This window comes from Notamacropus eugenii, chromosome 2, assembly GCF_028372415.1.
Source record: "Notamacropus eugenii isolate mMacEug1 chromosome 2, mMacEug1.pri_v2, whole genome shotgun sequence".
Taxonomy (NCBI): Eukaryota; Metazoa; Chordata; class Mammalia; order Diprotodontia; family Macropodidae; genus Notamacropus; species Notamacropus eugenii.
Window position 1 is genome coordinate 172,334,953 of NC_092873.1, and position 17,810 is coordinate 172,352,762.

General features: G+C 38.7%; 1 protein-coding gene across 14 annotated transcripts in view; it reads left to right on the plus strand.

The window, feature by feature from the left end:
- Positions 1-17,810, plus strand: part of FUT9 (fucosyltransferase 9) — a 246,318-nt gene that overhangs the window by 209,317 nt on the left and 19,191 nt on the right. The window contains exon 4 of one of the 14 annotated variants that reach the window (XM_072642868.1): positions 6,091-6,204. The exons of 10 other annotated variants lie outside the window; for them this stretch is intronic. The gene's annotated coding sequence lies outside the window, so the exon portion shown is untranslated. 3 more of the 14 variants (XM_072642872.1, XM_072642874.1, XM_072642873.1) reach the window with 3 other exon arrangements.

Here is a 17,810-nt window from a genome sequence, read left to right on the forward strand (position 1 = left end):
CAGATTCACCAATTACTCATAGGACCTCTGACAAAATAATTGCCCATAATTACTCTAAGAGACAGAAGGAAGTCAAATAAAAATGGAGCAAATTGCCTTTGCAAAGTGGCCAGCTGACAAGTGGTGACACATTCACCCCCCAAAGTCGATTTTCTTTTTGTAAGAGGTGACAGATTGACTGGAAGACTAGTTAAGAGTGTCCAAGTAATCCCATCATACTTTTACTCCTTTGTTGACTAGAGAATGAATTCCTGTTTTCTCCTATTTTTTTTATATTTTACAGTTTAATTTTGCTCCATTTAGCAGTTTGTAAAGTGGTTAATTCTTAGACATAGTTTTTTGGTAACTGATTACTATAATACTCTTGTATACTCCATGGAATCTCTCATCTCATCTATGTATGGATTAAATCCAATGGTACAGATGACATCTAGCCCATCCTATGCATCTGTTAGTTAATAATAATTGGCATTTATATAGTAATAAAGGTTTATCAAGTGCTTTATAAATATCTCATTTAATACTTAAAAGACATACAATATATAGATACATATATATACACAGTAGATATATTCATATACATACATGTATTTCTGTGTACATATGTATGTATATGTGTATGTATGTATGTATGAATAAAATACCTATAATCCTGGTAGGTATTGCTATCCCCATTTTATAGATCAAGAAACTGAAACAAGGCAGAGATTAGGTGATTTGACTAAGGTCACACAGCTATTAAGTATCTGTGACAGGATATGAATTCAGATTCAACTGACTGCAACTCTAGGGCCCTATCCACTGTGTCACCTAGCTGCCTTTAAGTGCTGGTGGTAAGCTAAAGTCTAAGCTGAAATTGTGTCATTTATTCCTTATAGCAACAGTGTGAAGCAGGTACTACAGATATCATGATCCCTATTCTACTGATAAGGAAACTGAGGCTCAGAGATGTTACATAGCTTGTCAAACTACTAATAGATATTAGTGGTGGGACTTAAACTCAAGTTTCTCCTGACTCCAAGTCTACCACATCACCCTGCCTCGCAACAGTCAAACTGGCAAAATTACTTTCAGTTTCTCAAAAATGAGGCTCCATTTCTGGTCTAGGTGGATTTTCACTGCCTTTCTCCTCAAAATTCCCCTGGAATGTAATCTCCCTCACCTTTCCCTTGAATAAATCAATCAGTCACTCAGCAAGCATTTATTATCTATCACATTGCTCCTTCTCAGACTCCTTTGCTGGATTCTCATCCAGATCATACCCTCTAGCCACAGTTGTCTTATAGATTTCTGTCGTTTTCCCTCTTCTCTTCTCCCTCTATGCTACTTCACCAGGTGATCTCTTGTCAGTTTCCACAGATTTAATTACCATCCCTGTGCTGATGATTCTCAAATCAACCTATCCCACCCTAGCCTTTCTTCTGACCTCCAGTTTTGCATCTCCAACTGCCTTAAAGAGACATCTTAAAAGTCAGTATGTCCAAAACGGACCCCATTGTTTCTCCCCCAAACTAACTTCTCCACCTCCTAGTTTCCCTGTTACTGTAGAAGGCAACACCATCCTTCAAGTCCTTCAGGCTTACAACCTAGGTATCATCCATCCTAGACTCTTCCTTATCTCACTCACTCACCCTACCCTTCATGTCCAATCTATTGCCAAGCAAGGCCTGTTTATTTAACCTCTGCACTCTCTCTCGAATATGGTCCTGCTCTCCTCTGATACCACCACCACTCTGGTACAGATTCTTATTACCTCATTTCTGGACTGTTGCAATAGCCTGCTGTTGGTCTGCCTGCCTCAGTTCTCTTCCATTCCAGTTCATCCACCAGTCAGTCACCAAAGTGATTTTCCTAAAACTCAAATCAAACTATGTCACATATACTCCCACTTGGAAAACTCTATAGGCTCCCTGTCACCTCTAGGTATACAACTCTGTTTGGTGTTCAAAGTCCCCCATTACCCAGCCTCCTACTAACATTCCAGTCTTCTTACACCTTGTTCCCCAGCATATACTCTGATCCAATAACACAGGCCTCCTTTTTGTCTGACAAAACAAAATACTCCATCTCTCAGCTCTGGGAATTTTCTAAGCCTTTTTCTCATGCCTGAAATGTTCTCCCTCCTCATGTCCTTCTATTGGCTACCCTGGTTTCCTTTAATTCCCAATTAAAGTCCCATATTCAGTCTCATATAAGATTCCATATTTCCAAACCCCTCCTAGTGCTAAGGTCTTCCTTCTCTTAATTATTTCTTATTTATCCTGTACATGGTTTGTTTGTGTGTGTGTGTGTGTGTGTGTGTGTGTGTGTGTGTGTGTGTGTGTGTGTTTGCTTGTTGTCTCGCCCGTTAGATTGTGAATTCCTTGAGGGGAGGAAGTATCTTTCATTTCTGTTTGTATCCCTAGTGACTAGGATGGTGCCAGGTACATAGTGGTACTTAATAAATGTTTATTGAGCAATGATTGAGTTATTAAGCACTATGTGGCTGCTAGGTGGTGCAGTGTGATAATGCATAGAATCAGGAAGACCTGAATTTAAATCCATCCTCAAGACACTTATTGGCCGTTTGTCTGGTCAAGTCATAACCTCTGTTTGCTTCACCTTCCTCAGCTATCAGATGGGGACAATAATGGCCCCTATCTCTCAGGGTTTTTGTAAGGATCAAATGAGATAATAACTGTAAAGCGCTTGGCATACTGCCAGGCACGTGGTAAGCAGGTGATGATGATGATGGTATGTCAAGTGCTAGGCTGATCCCTGGGGATACAAAGAGGCAAAAACAGCCTCTGCCCTGGTTTATTTACTACCTGGGTTCCTTCAAAACTGCCCTCAACTGTCACCTTCTGTATCAAGTCCTTCCAGATCCCCAGCTGCTAGTGCCAGCCCTCAATTATGTTATATTTATTTTGCATAGATTTATTTTTATATGTATATGTATACACACGCACACATATACATAGACATGTGTGTGTATACACACACATATATATACAGGTACACTTACACATACATATAGACAGACATACACATGCACATATCTACATAGACATGTGTGTATATGTACACACACATACATATATACACAGATACACTTACACATACAGACACATGCACACACATACATTTATGTACATATACATACATATTACGCACACATATGTTGTTTCCCCATTGAATGTAAAGTCTTTGAGGACAGGGAAAAACATCTTTCATTTTCTTCAAGCCAGAGTGCCTTGCACACAGAAAGTGCTTTAAAATACTTCTCAATGCTTCCCATAAATTCACCAAGAATCTTCTGTAATGCAGCCACCTAGTATTTATTCTATAATGTATGGCTTACAAATTAGGGAAATACCTATTTGATTTGAACAGATGAGTAAATGGAGATATCTATATGATAGCCAGGCCATAATAAGTAAATCCTAGGGAACTGCTGACATATATAGAGGTTAAATGGTTTGTCAAAGACTGTGCCACTACTAAGTATCAGAGTAGGCATTTGAAACTTGCCTGACTTTGGTCTCAGGACTCTATCCGCTAAATCAGACTCTCTCTACAATAAATAAAATTCTGACTTTGGAGACAATGAATTCATAGGTCTTTCTTACTTAAGTCTAGAATTAATTAACCTTGCAGATAATTTTAAAAAAAATTATTACCCCACAAAATTTTTTCTAGACTTAACATTGTATGTGATAGCATTGAGTAATCTATAGACTAACTCTGTAGATGGAGGGGCTGTTTAGCTAAGTGGCTATTGAACTGAGGGGCATCTAGGTGATGCAGTGGATAGAGCACGAGTAAGGAGGACTTGAGTTCAAATCTCACCTCAGACACTTGACACTCATTAGCTGTGTGACCTTGGGCAAGTCACTTAACCCCAATTGCCTCATCCTGGGTCATCTTCAGTCATCCTGATGAATATCTGGTCACTGGATTCAGATGGCTCTGGAGGAGAAGTGAGGCTGGTGACCTGCACAGCCCTCCCTCACTCAAAGAAAAAACAAAGTCAAGTTCAAGTCACGTGATTATTTCTCTGATGGCATGGTCTTCTTCGGCAACAAAGGACAAACACACACATATTGAACTGAACTGCTTAGTCTACTAACTACTCCTGTGGACACTCTCTCCCTTGCCTTGTGAGACATTATTGTTGTAGGGATCATATACACTGCTCTCCTTCATGAAGATAGGTCTGCCAGGTGGTGCAGTAGATGGAATGCTGAACCTGGAGTAAGGGAGACCTGATCTCAAATCTGGCCTCCACTTTTTACTCCATCTTTTACTGTGCTCCTGGGCAAGTCACTTCATCTGTTTGCCTCAGCTTCTTCATCTGTAAAACATAGAGAATGATAGTACCTACCCCTCAGAGTTGTGAGACTCAAATGAAATAATTCCAATTATTTAACATAGTCTCTGACCCATAGTAAGTGTTATATAAACATTAGCATGATTTTGTGCTCCAGCCAAGCTTTTCTTCTTATTCTTGCTCACACATAACAATTCGTATCCTCAGCGCCTATAGAGAGGTTGTCCTCTCATGTCTAGGATGCAATTCCTACTCAATTCTACCTCACAGAATTCCTAGCTTGTTTCAAAATTCAGCACCACTTTATATGAGGTCTTTCTTGATTCTCTAGGACTCCCCAAATGACCTTGTGTTTGCTTTATATATTCCATTTATGCTGCCAATAGAATGATGCAAACCACTTGAGGGAAGAAACTTCTCAATTTTTACTCTTTTTCCCCAGCACCTAGCACAGTACCTGGTGTGTCACAGAATCCCAGATTTAGCTTTGGAAGGGACCTTACATGTCATCAAGTCAAACCCACTTGTTTTATACATGAGGAAATTGAGGCATGGAGATACTAAATTATTTGCCCAAGGTCACACAAGTAGTAAGTGACAGGGAAAGATTGATTTAATCCTCTAACTGCATATCTGTTGTTCTTAACATTTTGCTGTGACCCAGCAGGCATATGATAAATGCTTATTGATTAATTACTTCCTGATTCTCTAGTGTTAACTCTTTAATAACCCCTATCTCCTTTCAGATCCCTTAATGATTTTGAGGTCAGGGTATCTTCATATTCTAGTCATGTGGTTTACATAGACATCTGGACAGTTATCCATTTCATGCTGAATCATTTTAGTATCAGTTTCACAAGGTGGTATTGAACTTGTCTTCCCAATGTGGGGATGTACATATCCTGTTTGAAACTGACTGAAAATCCCCCAATAGAAGATGAGAAGTATAATTCATCTCCAGTTGCGTCTGAGCCCTGGTCCTGGTATTTACTGCATCTATGAATTTAATAAGTCACTTACCTTTACTAAACTTCAGTTTCCTCATATTTAAAATGAGGAGTTTGGTGTAGTTTCTATTTAATTAAAAAAAATGTTAATCATCAATTCTACATAGGGCAATACTGCACTAAACATTGGTGATACAAAGGCAAATAATTAGGCGAGTTGTCCACAAGGAACTTATATTCCAGTGAGCAAAAGCAAGCATTACAAAGAAAATTAAATCCAAAATACATACCAAATAATATCTGGGGGAGGACACTAGCAGCAGCTCTGGGAAACGAGCTAGATTTTCTGTAGGACACTAGGCAGCCAGGGATTCCATGAAAAAGAAGTTTATTCCAAGGATAGGGGACAGCGTACAAATTGGTGATTTGTAATTGAAGTTAATGAAAAAGATTGGGAGTCATCTGCCTAGAATGTAATTTAAAACATTAGAGCCAAATGCCTTCACCAAGATACAATGTAGTTAGAGACAGAAAGAGAACCCAGGACTGAGCCTGGGGTTACAACTATACATATACGGGGGAATACGGGCTATGATCCATCCAACAAAGAGTGACTAATATAGAGGAAATGTACAAAACCTATGTTCAGTGAGTTCTGGGAGGAAAACATCTCCCCAGAAATTTTAGCCTTAGAGGTAAAAAATGTGGCCTGCATGTAAGTATAACTGACTCAGGACCCAATTCCCTCTCAAAGGAAAGCTTCTACTAATTTAAACCTCTAGCCCCACCCACCCATTCAAATGAGTGTAACTGGATACTTTCTACTCCACCTAGATGGTCTGATGAGATTCTCTAGAGGGAAACACTTCTACCAGAACTGACCAGATCTAGGGGCTATATGACCACCGCCAGCCCCCCCAGTCATTTGATTGTTACTCAACCACTGAAGTAAGTGGCTGAGCAGCCTCACCTTTTGCTGAGTTCCCTAACTATGTAAAACTATGGATACTATGTAAAACTCTTTATATTTGTGTGCCACCCTGGTTTGGATAAGTTGCTAGTTATCTGGCAACTGTATATCAGCTAAAGCAATTAAACTTTATCTTTTAGATTTGCCTCTAGATTTATTGACCTCTAGTCAAATGGATCTTGTTGGGAGGAATTACTCTCCAGAAGGATCTTAGGATCTCTGGGCTGAGGAATTCCCCAACACTGAAGAGGTAAGAGAGCCAGGTGAAAGAAATATGTGAACCCAAGACAGAAGGTGCACAGCAGTATTATATGCTACAGAGAGGTCAAGAAGGTTAGAAGTTGAGAAACATCCATCAGATTTGGCAACTAAGGAATTTAGTAACCTCAGAAAGACAATTTCAAATGAATAATGAGCTCTGAAGCCAGAGTGAGAAGGAAGTGAGGAGTGGGTGGGAAATGAGAAAACAGAGGTGTCAAAGTTGACATATTTTGATATTGGACATTAGCTTGAAGAGATAGTTAGACCAAATGAAGGCTTAAGAACAGAGGATATTTGGGTATATTTGGAAACTTAGAGACAACGAATAAGGAGGGATGGGAAATTAGGAGGAAGTTGATAGAATAAACTCCTAGAGGAAATAGGAGGTGATGGTCTCAAAAATACATTTAGCCATTCCACATCGTGACTTTCCCTATCACGGTTTCAATATATCATGGATTGGCATAAGAAATTAAATGGGAGTTTTGGGGGAGTTTTACAGAAGCTACAGAGGATAGATGAAGGCCAGGTGACAACACAGAAGAAGTTTAGAAATTCAAATGTATAAAAATATATGTATAGTGTAAAATGTCAACATGTTTTATCTTTTAATACCATAAAAATGTACAATTTCTTGTTTAACGTTAAAATAAGTAAAAAGTTAAATTTTGTAAAAAAAAAAAAAAAAAAAAAAGAACATGAAATCCAGCAGACAATACACAAAGGCCAAAAATATAGAGATATTACATAGACCTACATATAACCAATGACCAAATACTTAACTCATATTTTACAATGAGGCACTGTAAACACACCATAAAAGAAAAAGAAAAAATTAGGACTTCTTCTCTAATATGAGGGAAGGGCCAAAAAATTTCATGTGGATTTTCCAGACAACAGGGTGCCTTGCCCTTAACACTTATGATGTGAAATGGATAACTGTAGAAATAGTGTTTGGCAGTGAAAAACGCCATCACTCAAATCTTCCTCTAAGACTTGAGCAGAGTTAGAAATATGCTAAACATACCTATAAAGTCAAGTTATCAAACTGTATTAATTTAATGGAAATTCCCCTCCAAAATATTCATTTCTCTTTTCTCCAATTCCATACTCACCAAACAAGAGTACCATTTACAGTGTCACTCCTGGTCCAGGTAGATCTCACTTGAAAATTTAGCAACCTAGCTTTCTGGAACCTGAATTAGTTTCATAAAATCAACTCTAGTGAATTCATTTTCCGGAAGCCAGCCCACTCTGGCTGAACTGATAATAATATCTAATATTTATTTGGAAAGAAGTCCTTGAAAGCTTAAGACCTATCAGAGAAAAGAAGTGCCAAGCTAACTACAAGGTGAAAATTAGCCTATTGAATGAATGAGAAAGAAAACAAAGGATGAAGAATAATCTAACAGACTTCAGGGTGACCTTTAAATAATTAGTTCACTGAGTAAAGGAGACCCAACTGGAAGAATCCAACTCTGAATAGAGTGGGTCAATAGAATAACCTTAGGGCTAGAAAAAAAGGGAGCTGTAAGAAGCTATGTGCAGCTGGGGAGAGAGCTGAATCTAAGGCTAGCTCCATAAAGAAAAGGGTCAGGACTGCAGGAAGAAAGATGCTATTTGGTATAATCAGCAGGAAGCTATGTTGCTGACCCCTTCCCACTGCACCAACTACAGAAAGCCAAGGAGCTAATACTGTATCTGTCTCCTTTTTCTCCTCAAGCACCTTTTTCCTGGGAACCAGAATGCTTTCATCTTTTTCCTCTGCAGGAGGAGAGGTAGAACTTTCCTTGATTTTCAATGGATTCTTTGACTTTTTTAGAAACAGTGGTAAAAACTGGCTTCTCCTTGTTCAGGGGTGTACTTACTGTGAAGAATGTTGAGAGGAATCCACTGAGAGGAAAACCTCCCCAGACAGAAGAAAGAGAGAGATCTAACACTGAATTGGTTTGTCAGAAACCCTATCTCTGGCTGGGGCTTGGAGCGCACAAAAAGATAAAGAGAATTACAGATCCTTTGAAACTTCTTTTACACTACTTAGCACAGTGTCTGGCACATAGTAAATGTTTAATAAAAATGTTTGTTGCCTTGCCTATTTCCCAGAATGAAAGAGGAGTTTATACCAGGAACCCATCGGGGTAGAGTCAGTAAAAGAGTAGAGAGGAAATAAGAGCAGTTGAATAACCCTTATCACCATATCATTCCTTTAACACTGCTACCTATATCCAGCTTTAAGGTTTACAAAGCATGTTGACAAAGCAACTGACATGCATTATTTCATCTGATCCTAAAACTACCCTGTGGGGACAGATATTATAGATATTTCCATTGTGTAGATGAGGATATCTATACAATATATATTGTATAGGCTCAGGTCAACTGAATAAACTAAATATTTATGATGCAAGGGCAACTAGTAAGTATGAGAGATGAGAATTCAACCCAGAATTCTCCTGAGTCCATCTTCAGAACTCTTTCCACTGTCTCTGAAACAGAAAAACTGAGTTGCAGATCATGTTCCCATGGTAATCCTACCAAAGCATTAACATGCTGTACAAAGCCAAGTAGCCTATCTTTAACATTATTTTTAAAGTACAACATGATTATACTTATGAGTGATAATATAATTTTTAAAATTACTAACAATACTAAGGGATAATATTAACAAGAAACAGGTAAACATATACATGTTTATATACATATACATATATATATATGCATGCGTGTCTGTGTGTACCTTGCATGGGTGTATATGAGTGCTGTTAACCAAAGACCACCCCACCGTGCCCCAGGCTCATAAAGGGACCTGAAATGAAGCAGAGTTCAATACACCAATTAAAAGCATTTTGAGAAAAGCTTGTGGGGAAGAGAAGATCCTACAAGGGAGCAGAGCAGGGGTTGGCAAAGAGCGAGACATTAGTTTCTAGAGATTTTCAGGCAGGGCATGGTGGGTTAAGGGAGAGGAAATCTGTAAGTATCAGTCAGACAGCAGGATGTTTAGAACGTGCTCAGCAAGATCTCCAGTCTACACCTTCTTCTCAAGGTTGCCCTTGAGCTCTGATCAAGACTGGTTCTGTGATTTCTGGAAGCTACAGACACCTCCAAATTTAGTTAGAGTTCACTAGCGTATCAAGCCGTTTGGGGCTTCTGAACCCTTTCTGAGTGACTGGTTGCTGTGTAACACCATTGTCTTGCTCTCCTGTGAAGAAGGAAAATTCTAATATGTAGTATAGTCATTACAAAGCCCATGTTAACATTGTATATGTTTGTACATTCACCTGTATACGAAACTGATCGTTTCATTATTCTCTAAACAAGAACAAGCCACAATGGACTCTCTAGTATTCCATTCTCTCCAATGCCATTTGTGAACACCCCGGAATGGGTTCACCTAGACCATGTCAATAACCTCCTAAGCAATCTTCCTGCCTCTGCTCTTGAATTCCTGTGATCATTCCTTCACACCACTGTCAGGTTCATCTTTCTTGTGTACAGCTCTAATGTTTTCACTCTTCTGCTTAAAACCTTCCAGTGACTGAATAAAATTCAAATTGCTGAGAATGGATTGACTGCTATGAAGTGTGCAAGATATTGTGCTAGGGGTACTGCTTAGGGGATACAAGGAAAAATAAAGCCCAGTCCTTTCCTTCAAAGAGATCAGTTAGTAGGTGATTTCAGTCCAGGCAGAGGTGCTGAGGACCTGGCCTGAGAGGCGGCTTAGTGAGTGGCCAGAAAAGAATATAGATGAGAGGTAAACATTATTGTATTGTGGAGATAGAATTTATTACTTGGCAAGTGATTGCTTATAGGAAGGGGATGGGGGCAGTGAAGGAGAAAGAAGAGTCAAAGGGGACTCCCAGATTGCAAAACTTGGGTAACTGGAAGGATGTAGTACTTTCTATAGAAATAGGACATTTTGAAAGGGGGAAGAAATAGGAGAGAGAAGGAGAAAGAAGATAATGAATTCTCTTTTAGAAATGTTGGGCTCAGGATATATAGTTAATAAATATGAATATATAAATATAAATTAATGGTTCCCATATATTAACCTTTAACTCATATGTTATCTATTTTACTTTTAACCACATGATTCTTTTAGGCAACAAATCCAACATAACACAGAGAAGCAGCAGGACATAGTTATCAGAGCACATGACCTGGAGTTGTGAAGACTTGGGTTTGAATCTTATATCACATACCTATTATTAGATGTCTAACTCATGGCAAGTCTCTCTGGGCCCAGTATCTTCATCTGTAAATTATAAGAGGATTGGACTTGATGACATACAAGATCTCTTTAATCTATGACGTTGACTACTTTTAAGCATTCAGATAATTTTCAGTTGTCCAAAGCTTAAACATCTGAAAAGTTCACCAAATAAAGCCATAAAACATCAGTCCAAAGCTCCTATGTGCAAGTGAGCATAGGAAAATCTTAATGTGAAGGGTGGGAGGTTGTGACAGTGATGGTGATCTAGTGCCAATGGGATGAGTAGGTGACTACTAATTCTGTTTGCTTCTGTGGCCTTCATTTTGGACTTCTCAGTCTTCTCCACCATGCTCCCAGAAAAGTCATCAATGGCAAATCTCATCATCAGTACCCTCTGCTCCTCTAATTGGAGGATGGAACCATGAATTCATTCTCCAATGGGGAGACAAGAGAGACATCTCAGACATCTCCTAATTTTCTACCTAGCTACACTCATTTTTGACTTCTTTGATTTCTTAGTGATTCACTTATTCCCTTTCCCCAACCTGGATACCCCCCTCCCCCTGTAATAGCAAGGATCCCAGCATACTTAGGAGGGCCTGCTATACAGGTTCTTAGATCTGCTTTTCCAAAAGGAAAGCAACTTTTGAGGGGTCAACAATCAGTTAAATCAAATATATATATATGGTCAGATCCAACTGTCTGATCATTATATACATACCTAGTTACCAGAAAGAGAAGCACCAAAATCTGGGTTTTCAAAGCCAAGGGGCTTATTTAAGGCTGCCCAGAGTCTCATCTGATCAAACAAACACTTCCAAAGAGTAAGCCCCAAAGCTAAACCTCTCCTCAGAGTATTTATACATTTTTCAGAGCCAGAGGTCATCACAGCCCTTGAGAACCAGTGCCTCATTAACAAGTGTGGGCCTTCCTACAAATTTTCCCAAGCCCATTTATAGGTGGGGAAGATCTTCTTTAATAACATTATTCAATCAGAGGCACTTGATTACACTAAAACAAAAACAGCAAAGACTCTACTTTGCTTGCCTTTACACCATTCCAGTATCTTTGCCAAGAAAATTCCAAATGGGATCACAAATGGACAGGCAGGACTGAAACAACTGATTAACAACAATAAGTGATTATTGATTGTTAAAGATTGACTTATTTACTTTACCATTTATACTTTACCATTTACAAAGTATTTTCTTCACAATTACCCTATAAAGCAGGTAATACAAATGGTGTTATGTCTATCTTACTGGTAAGAAAAATCAAAGCTAAGTCAAAAAACTAGAGGATTTTAACACATGTTTTGTGACTTTATGACTTTTCCCTGTATCTCCCTACCATGCCAGGTAACCCCTACACTGCATTCAATTCCTATTGATAGGGCAGAAATTAGAGTCCCTCCGGTACATACTTTACCATTTTCTTAGCTTTGGGGGAGGGAAGGGGAGAGACATCCATTACTCTTCCTACCCCATAGCTGACCAGGTATAAGAGTATAGAATGGGAAGAGAGTGAGCAGCATTTCTAGATATGGTTTGTGTGGGATTCTGGGAGTTGTCAGAATGACTGATAGTGGCATTCAAGGAGGCCAGTAGCCTCTAAAAGGCCAAGGAAAAGGCAATGAATTTATTTTGTTTGGCCCTAGAGGGCAGAACCAGAACTAAAAGCAATGGATTGAAACTGCCAACTTTCTAACAATTAGGACTATGTCTCAGTGGAATGGGTTGCCTTGGGAGGTATTGCATTTCCCCTTACTAGATAAGAGGTCTCCAAGTCAAGGCTATAAGACCATTTGTGAGGTAGTGGTATATATCCAGGTATGGACTGGATCTCTTCCAATTCTAAAAACATAGAATCATAAATCTAGAGCTGGAAAGGACCACAGAGGCCATCTAATCCAGCTCCTCAATTTTGCAGATGAGAAAACTGAGTTCCAAAGAGGTTGAAACTTGTCCAAAATCATATAGACAATAAGCATAAGAGGTAGGATTTGAACCTTGCCACCGAATAAGATGCATAAATGCCCTTAGTTTCAATGATTTTTGGGGTAGTACACTGAACTCAGGTCTCTAATTACTTGCAAAGACCTACACACACACACACACACACACACACACACACACACACACACACGCTAATATCTAAAGCCTTAGGAAGGGGCTCTTCATAAACCATTTCTTGGATATAACTGCTGAGATGGTTCCTATCGTATCACTAGAGCTGTATTCAACTATTTTTATAAGTATTTACTTGTTATTATTCACCTTTGTTCGGTTATTTCAGTCATGTATAATTCTTAATGGCCCCATTTGGGGTTTTCTCAGCAAAGATGCTGGAGTGGTTTGCCTCTTCCTTCTCTAGTTAATTTTGTAGATGAGGAAACTGAAGCAAACAGGGTTAAGTAACTTGCCCAGAGTCACATAGCTAGTATAAGTATCTGAGGTCACATTTGAACTCAGGTCTTCCTGTCTCTAGACATGATGGTCTATCCACTATGCCCCTAGCACTATTGTTCACCTAGTTTATTCTAATAATAACATTTATATAATTGTTTGATGATTCACAAAGTGCTTTCATATACTTTACATCATAGCATGTGATTCTTACAACAATTCTGTGAAGTAAAGTACTGTCTGTCTTTTATAGATGAGAAAACTAGAGAGACTTAATGATTTGCTCCTATCACACAGCTAGTGTGACATGAGGCTGGAAAAGTTTCCCTCATTCTTTCTGAGTCAATTTCCTTACCTACAAAAATAGGGATGATAACACTGGAACTTTGGGTTTCTGGTGTTGGAGGAAAAGTGCTCTTAGTAATTCATAGTTCCTTTAAAGGCTCAACTCAGATCATACTATCTCTCCTTATTTACCCAGTTATTGGTATATTAATGCTTCTCCTGAACCCAATTTACTTGATATCCTTTTGTATTTACTTATCTCTATATATTGTCTCCCCATTCTCACTTATAATGGTGATGATGATAATGAAGATATCTTTACCCAGAACCTACAGATTGCATGATAGAGTATGTGCTAAACTTTTAAATAGCATAGAAGTATAAACTGGTGGTGGTGGTGGTGGTCCTTCATTCACGAAGAAGACCATGACATCAGGAAGATGATACCATGACTTACAAGTGAATTGGATTTAAGTGAGGGAGGGGTATGCAAAGTCACCAGCCTCACTTTCTCCTCCAGAGCCATCTGACTCCAGTGGCCAGATACAGATCAGGATGACTAGAGATGGCCTGATAACTAACTCCCAGGCACACTAGGTAGGGTGCTGGTCCTAGAATTTGGGAAATCGGATTTCAAATACAGTTTTAGAAACTTACTAGCCATCTGATCCTGGGCAAAAAAATAAGCTGTTATTTAGAGAATTAAACCATAATAGAAGGGGAACAAGCATTTATAAATGCAAATTTATAAATTTGCCAGGCATTATCTGTTAAATGATTTACAAGTATCTCATTTGCTGAAGAGCATTCAATGAATGAACGAATGGAAGCACCATTAAGGCTTATTGCCAATAGGAATCCTATCAGTTTAGGTAGGGACAAAGTATTCAGCACTTTCTTCTAGGTTTAAATTAATCAATCAATTAACCAAAAAGTATCTATTAAGTGCTCCATATTCTGTTAGAGCTGTGAATGATAGACAAATCAGGTAAAGGTTCTTAAAGACTTCAAGTCTATGACCTTTTGTTTTGTTTTTTGAGGAAACCAGGTGCCATAATTAGAGAATCATTTCATTTAGTGTGGAGAAGGCAATATCAGTGTTTAAATAGATGAAAGACTGTCACAAGGAAGTGATATGAGATTTATTCTTCAGCCCCCAGGAACAATTTAAAAAGCAGTAGATGAGAGGTGCTAAGAATTGAATTGGGTCTTGGTAAGACAATCTTCCCAACCTTTAGAGCATTTCTGAAGTTGAACAAACTTTCTTCAGAGGAAGTGGGTTCCCTTGAGTCCAGATTTTCAAAAGAAATTTTCCCATTTTCCCAGCAGCTGTTCAGCCTGGGCTGAGGTAGGATTCTCCTGACTTAATTTCCCCAATGACACCTGGCAGAACTTAAGCCTGACTGAATGCAAGTGGATAATCTAATCCTGCCTGGAACTGACATGAATTTGGGGAGATATTGTTTCCCTGCAATGTCCCTACTCTTGGTGGCAATTTCCTATAGTTAGAAGGTTTGCAAGCTTAATATCAGATCTATTCAGTTACGGATTATTGGTAGGGGAACATCCGAGGGTAAGTCTAAAATTAAGCTATTAGGCATAGAACTTTAGACCAACAACAAGTTAGGGTTCTTTAATTCTTAGCAATACTGTGAAGACAATTAGGTCAAGAGCTTCTGAAGTTAGCAACTTAAATATTATTTGTGTCTCAGTTGGTTAATGTTTAAAAAAAATTCTTTTGTGGTTCATATTGTAAATGCTTTAAAAAGAAGTATCACCTCACCAAAAGTTTGTATTGTTTTATCTATTATAAACTGTGTTAAAAAATGAAAAATAAAAAATTAGCTAAGAAAAAGAAATTTTCCCATGTATGTTGTACTGGGAATACTTGGTTCTGAACAGGAGTGAATTGGAATGACTTTGTTTTATAAGTCTGAAACATGGACCACAACTGCTTTTGAAAAATAAAAAATAAGTTTGACACAGAGAACAATGGGGGACTGCTTGGAAGCAGGATGCAACATGTAATCAATAGTAATGTATGCATATAATAAAAGGAACTCCAAAGATGAACAGGAATTGGATAGCGAGTAATGACATGGCCAAGAGAATATTTCACTTATCATATTGGAGCAGACGAGGAGCACCTCCAAGACATTTGGTAGACCCTCCAATGAAAATTTATAGGATGACGGAGATAAAAGTCACACAGGAAGGGTACACATAGATGAGGTATGATTTTGGATCTACTAAACTGGTGTGATCACAGATTCAAGTGTATTAGAGCATGGGTTGGGACAGATGAAGTCTTAGCTCCCTTTGATTCTTGAGATTCTGTAATTAAGAAATACAAGGTAGTATATACAGGAATTAGGCATTAAATTGCGAAGTACAGACTTAATTCAAAAGAGAGGAAGTTCAGTAATAACTGGAGTGGTTATAGAAATTAGAGAGAAGAGCGGAGCCTGTTCTGTTCATGGAAAATAGAATAGAAATTCCAGATACAGGGAATACTACAAAAGAAAAAGAACCGGGACTGCCAATAAGGTGACTAAGACAAGAAACAGACCACTCTAACTAACACAGGCTGCCTGTGGTAATAAATCTTGATGATGAGTTAATTGTAGCAGAAATCATCATGATAAATGAAGATGGATGAATGGAGGAGATGTCCTAACCAGGCAGGTGTGCTTCATAGGATGTAGCTTTTGCTAATTCAGTTGAAAGGAATCCAGCCTGAAAGTATGAATTTCAAATAAGGTGGACCTGTTTTAAAAAACTTTGAATTTATCCCATAAAAGGACCTCCTGAAAGATTATATCTGCCTAGCCATGGGAGATAGAAGACAAAATTCCCTGGGGCCTTCATTGTTATTTCTGTTGACTTCAGGGCAGTTTTAATCTCTTTATTTTTGGAAGTATACATAACTTGTACTCCCTTGAGGTGAGAAAGAAAACCGTCCTCTCTTCCATGACCTCCCAGGTACATTCCAAAGATGCAGTGCCTTCCTGGCTGACTCCAGTATGAAAAGGCTATGACAACAAAGGTTATAACTTTTGTGTGTAAAAGTAATGCTCATGGATGACTACCTGACAGTCAAAAAGTAGGCCCTGAAAAATCACTGTAAGGAAATATTTCATCCGTACAGCTACAACCACATTGTCTTTGTGTGGTACATGGACCAGATTACTTAGGGCCTGGTGCCAGATCTGATTGCTTTAAGCAGAGCAGAGGCAGGTAAATAAAACCGCTGAGGTGAATAGAGAGCTGTAGAGATTGGGTGCTTCAGACTGAGTGCAAAGAGAAGAGAGAGAGCAACAGGGGAGATAAGTGGGAAAGAAGCAGATCAAGTCCGGGAGCTGAAAAGTGAGTTCAAAGTGTGAATATTCAATCGTTCCAAAGAAAGGAGCTTTGGAGTTTGCAAAGCGGGTGAAGGGAGAGATCACAGACCAAAGGCAATTTGTGTAGTTTTGGACCTGAGAGAAAGCAAAGAAGAGGGCATTTGAGCTGTGTCAGAACCAAGGAGATGTCATCCTGGAACTGGAAGGTGAAATAAGACTCAGAAGATTAAGAGAAAATGTACCAATTTATGTAGGAGAACACTTCCAGGACTACCCAGAGGTACTCATGAAATGAATTAGACTTGATAAAAATTGTAGATCTAATAGTTAAGACCTTCCTTTAGAATGATAAGGGTTCTAAGGGTCAAGTTACTTAATCCCCATGAACCTCACTTTCCTTATTTGTACATGAAGGGAATGCGCAAAATGGCCTTTTGGGGGTCCTTTCCATTTCTAACTCTATGGACCTAACTTATCATCATGATTTTCTGGTGCATAAGATGGTGATGATATTCCAAAGAGTTTCTTGCTCATGAATTGGTGCCTCTTTGAACCCAGATGTGGATAAGGCTAAAAACCCTTCCTGGGATTAGTGAGGAAGGCATTTGAAGAAAGTAACGAAAAGGATTAACAAAATAGAGAAGTCCTCAGAGAAGCCTAGGAAGGAACCCAAGACCAAGCCAGAGGACTTGTCTTAATTGCTATTAGAGTGAATCTGAGCAAGTCATTTCACTTCTATGAAACTCTGTTTCCTCATCTGTGTGACCTGGAGTAGACTACTTGATTTCTAGAGCCTAAGGAATTCCTAAGGAAATCTAAGGAAGTGATTTTTTTCCCCCTAGGGTCTCAAGCTACAGATAACTTCAAGCTAGAAAATTAAAATGAAATGTAGAGCTATACTCCTATAAAACATTAAGAAATTAAGGAGAATATTAACACTTACTAATGTTAATGCTTTCAATTCTCTGATTTTAGAAAATTAAGCCATACGGCTCTGTCAGGAAACTGGCCAGCAGTGTTCTAGTTTCCAAGTCTGGTAGACTTCAAAGGGACTTATGGTTACAGCACACAAAAAAAGAAAA